This window comes from Sturnira hondurensis, unplaced genomic scaffold, assembly GCF_014824575.4.
Source record: "Sturnira hondurensis isolate 20B ecotype Veracruz unplaced genomic scaffold, ASM1482457v3 Scaffold0010875, whole genome shotgun sequence".
In the NCBI taxonomy this organism is placed as follows: Eukaryota; Metazoa; Chordata; class Mammalia; order Chiroptera; family Phyllostomidae; genus Sturnira; species Sturnira hondurensis.
The window spans coordinates 41,013-46,074 of record NW_028083506.1 but is presented as its reverse complement, the minus strand read 5'-3'; the positions used below and the strand labels follow the sequence as shown (position 1 = coordinate 46,074).

The 5,062-nt window shown below is 41.3% G+C and overlaps 1 pseudogene; it reads right to left on the bottom strand.

Annotated features, from left to right (window-relative positions):
• Positions 1 to 739: 739 nt before the first annotated feature.
• Positions 740 to 4,557, bottom strand: LOC118996175 (olfactory receptor 7A10-like; annotated as a pseudogene).
• Positions 4,558 to 5,062: the final 505 nt, after the last annotated feature.

Here is a 5,062-nt window from a genome sequence, read left to right as displayed (position 1 = left end):
CTGAGAACAACATCCTTATATTTTCATAGTTTCATAATGGTTGTTGCTGTTATAATAAGGACCACAAGAGGCTGTCCAGGCACAACATTCAATGTAGTCTGAGCCACTAGTAGAAGGGCCCAAGGCCAGTGCCCAGGTCTTCCTACCCTATAGCATCACTGTCAAGAGGCTGAGACTTACAGGGAACAATGATCAAGTTTATATCCTCAAGAAAAGCCGCTAAGGTACTGATATACATACAATGAGGGACACATGGTAAAAACTAAGGTTTCAGATTTTCCTGGACTGAAAGTATATAAAATGCTGTGAGTAACCAAGTGAAAAAAAATTTCCATATGACAATATACTTATGACTATCTATTTACAAAATAAGAACAAATTATTACAGTAATGAATGTCATTTGAGAAAAACTAATTTTTAAGAAATCAATGCTGCCATGAAATAAACTGGAATTTACAAATATTTCTGAACAATGTTGGGAAAAACCATGTGAAGCTAAGAAAATGAGAAAGAGAAACACTGTCCAGAAAATAGATGTAGCAGAGCTTAATGAAATGGTGACTAAACTTGCACAGAGAAATTGGACTCACAGAAATGGAAATTCCAGGACAAAAATAAAGGGAGCAAGTTCAAAAACCACAATGTAGTTCAAATTCCATAATAGAAAGTTTTGAGTTTTGGGGACTAGAAATCAAGGTCACTATTTTGACCTCGGATTGAGTATCCATTGTTTACCCACTATCCAAAGAATCTTTTCAGAGCCCCCTTTATGCCTCTGTTCCTGAGACTGTAGATGAAGGGGTTCAGCATGGGTATGACCACGGTGTACAATAGTGAGGTTGCTGCATTTGTCTGAAAACTGTGGGTACTGGCAGAGCTGAGATACACTCCTAGAAATGTACCATAAATTAAGGACATGACCAAGAGGTGAGACACACAGGGAGAAAATGCTTTATATTTCCCCTGAGCTGATGGGATTGCTCATATGCAGGACACAATTTTAGAGTAAGAGTAAAGTGTCTCAGCCAGGGGACAACCAGCCAGCAGCCCAGTGGCGAAATACATCACCATGTCATTAAGGAGGGTGTCCGAACAGGCAAGTTGGGTCATCTGATTGAGTTCACAGAAAAAGTGGGGGATTTCCAACTCTTCATGGAAGGACAGCCTCAACACCATCAAGCACTGTAGCAAGGAATTTACGGTACTAATAATAAAGAACACCAGAACCAGAAGTCCACAGAGTTGGGGGTTCATGATTACTGTGCAGTATAGGGGGTGACCAATTGCCACAAACTGGACATAGGACATCACCATCAGGAGGAAGGTATCTAACATACCAAAGAGCAAGGAAAAATACATCTGGGTGATGCATCCTGCATAAGTGATGGCTTTGCTCTGTGTCTGGATGTTTATCAGCATCTTTGGGACAGTGGTGGAGGTGAAACAGATGTCTACTCAGAACAGTTTGGAGAGAAAGAAGTACATGGGTGTGTGGAGGTGGGAGTCTGAGCTGATGGCTGGGATGATGAGCAGGTTTCCCAACACAGTGATTAGGGATATGGAGAGGAAAAGCCTAAGTAAAAAGGGCTGTAGATCTGGTTCCTCTGATAGTCCCGGAAAAAGAAATTCTGATACTCTAGTAAGGTTCACTGAATTCATAAGGTGGAGCTGACTTTCAAGAAGGAGAAAAAAAGGGAGTAATTTTCATACACACCTGCATCACACAGCTTTATTGCTACTGTGTAAATTTTGCAGTGAATAAATTAATTTTTGTATTTTGTGATGAATCTGTTTCAATATAGGAGTTTTCTGCCTTATCTTAGAGCAGGAATATTTATCCTGATCTGCTTTTTTTCCTATGGCATTAGGTATACTTCAGTTTTAATGAGAAATAGATCACGTACTTTGGAATATAAATTGAGTGCTGACCATGTTATCAGCACTGTGTAGGCTATGAGTAGAGGGAAGAACACAAGTCCACACACATCAATATTAGGGAAAGAATATAGAAGCAAATAATAGAAATAAATTTAACATCATAGGTGGTGACAGATCCTACAAAGGAAGTATAAAAGCAGGTCTAAAGGAAAAAGTGATTATGCCATTCTGTTTTTCATGGGTATTTAGGCAAGACCTGCCAACAAGGTGACATTTGACCACAGAACTCAAGGGAGAAAGGGAGGGAGATCAAGCTTATGTGGGCAAGTGTGTGCCCAGCATGGGGAATGGCCAGCCCCAGGGCCTTAAGGAGGAACTGAAGGGCTTTAGAGATTTCCTCAAAGATAATAGTACAGTATGTGGTGGGCCTTGGTTTTAATTATTTCAGGTTGCTTCTAGGCAGTGTATCTCAACCAGAAATGATTTTTTCCCTTGGGTATTTGGCAGGACCTGAAGGGGTACCACTGAGCGCCCACAATTCATATACAAACACAAATACAAAATCCCAAATTCTTATTCTTCACAGGTCAGGGGCAAAAAGTGACAGAAACTAATTTAGCCCAGCACTTCTCCAGCTTCAATGGGCTCATTAAGTCCCCAGGATTCTAGCGCAATGCAGAATCTGATTCAGCAGGTCCTTCAGGCTCAGAGAAGCTGTGTTTCTGACACGTGCCCAGGTGGCATTGACACTGCAGGTGCTGGTCTGTGGACTGCTCTCTGCGAAGAAAGGTTGTGGTCTTGTGTTAGATTCAGTTGCGGGTTTGATTACAGGAACGTTTTAGTTCCTTGGATCGAACATTGTCTCTGCATGGAGTTGTGAAGAGAGTGTGTTCACCCATCTCAGAGGCTATGATTAAATCTGTGTATCATTAATATAATGGTCTTCGAGTGGCACAAAATAATACACTTCTGAAAAACCATTTTTAGCAGGCAGAATAAGGACCTCTATAAGATGTACGCCACCTAGTTCCAAGTACCTTGGAATAATTTTTTTTCTAGCAAGGAAAGAATAAGGGTAACAGATGGAATAGGGCTGCTAATCAGCTGACTTTAAGGTAGAAGATGAGCAGGATCATCCAGGGGGATTAAGTCAGCACAGTGCTCCCTAGGTGCAGAGAGGGAGACCAGAAAAAGATAGCCAGCCAGAAAACTGCTGGTTTTAACAAAGGAGAGAGGACCTTGAGCCAGAGAATGCAGGTGGTCAGAACACAAAGTGGAATTGAGAAAACAAAATGTCCCCTGAGCTTCAGGGCTGGGCTCCTGCAGAAACCTTGAGATTAGCCAGTGATACTCCAGCCAGGCTCTGACACCTAGAACTGTACCCACATCTCTGTGCTTACTGAGAACAACTGGTGTGGGAGCACTTCCCAGCAGTCTCTGCAGTTTAATAGAGTCAGTCATCCAGTGACATGTGATGGAGGGGCTGAGTTTAAGTCTCTGCATTCATTAGCTTTCTCGGGTAAGCATTTTACTTTGAAAATCCACAGAAAGAATGAAAGAAAGTTTGAAACGATTGAGGGTTTCCACCCCACTAGCTGAGACAGTGAAGTCTTCATGGCATAAATGTAAACGTTGTAGCCTAGGACACTTTGGTGTCATTAAGATATAAAGTACAATGGGTGATCTTCATTTTTCTTCACTGAATTATCACAAGTTGTTGTTCAGCATGCCGCACTCTTTGGTAGATGCTGGTCACTCCTCAATTTATATTCCCGAAGATGATGACATAATCTCACATTCAGAACATAGAAATATGACCACTGCACGAAAAGACTGAGTGTGGGATAGGGATTTCTACTGTTTTACTGTACAAGGTAGAAGGACACAAATCTCATAACATGCAGCCTCACCAGTAATGAGGTAAAACTATTTACTATTCCCTTTTAGACTTCTTAAATATTTTCTCATGTGAATACTCGGCATTAGAGAAGATGCTGCGATGTCTGTCTCACTAACTGCTGCTGCAAAGCACTGTTACCTCACTGGTCTGGACCTTTTTAGTGAATACACAACAGGCTCAAATACACCATGTCTTAGCAATTTAGTACAAACACTCTCACTTTACTGCACTGTTCTCCACACCTGAAGCCCCATTTCCTCCCCAAATAGCAAAACTCCTCAGATGAGTTTTCAATTTCCTACAGCTATTTTCTGTATCCCACTCACTGTGCAGCATCTTCCCACTGGATTCCCAGTCCCATCACCTAATTGTCAGCTATGTCCCTGGAGTGCAGACTCAAACAGATGTATCCTTATTAACATGTTAAATAAATTAAGTATAAATTAGTTACTTAACCAAGAATACAAACAGAGATATCTGGTCTTGGGGCTAGGCTGATTAGGGTCTCAGAAACTGAGGTGAAAGTTCTCAGGTTCCAGTCTCTCTGAGTCTTTCCTGATGTACCTACCAGACTTTCAGACTCACTTGGATGGGCTTTCTGTAAGGAAGTGCTTCATGTGCAAGTCAGAATTGGTCCCTTGAATGGTGGATTATGAGACTAAAGCTGTGTCCCAGAGGAGACAGCAGGAGGGAGTGAAGCATCAGTTCCTGAGCTAGACTTAGGACTCACAGTGACAACCATGTCCTGTCCACGAGCACAGTACAACTTGCAGGACATCATGGGGATACATTTGCAGTCTCCATATTATCTTCTCATCAGGCACATTTCTCTCATGTTATTCCTATATGTAAGTACATGATTCCCCCTTGGACCTCTGGAATAAGCAAGAAAAAAATTGTTCTTAATGATTCTCAGATCCCAAAAGACCATGTTAGAATCCAGATGGTTTTATTCATTTATTTTATTTAATTATCTTATTGTTGTTTGAGTACAGTTGTCTGAATTTATTCCCAAAATTCCTCACCACCATAGCCATCCCCACTTCCCTCCCCTGCTTCCATGCCACCTTGGTTTTGTCCATGTGTCCTGTATAGTTGTTCCTGAATACCCTTTTCCACTTCCTTCCCATTATTCCCTCCCACCCTGCCTCTGGTTACTGTCAGATTGTTCTTAATTTCAAAGTCTCTGCTTATATTTCCCTTGTTTGTTTGTTTTTTTTGTTTAGGTTCCTATTAAAGGTGAGATCATATGGTATTTGTCTTTCACCACTTGGCTTATTTCA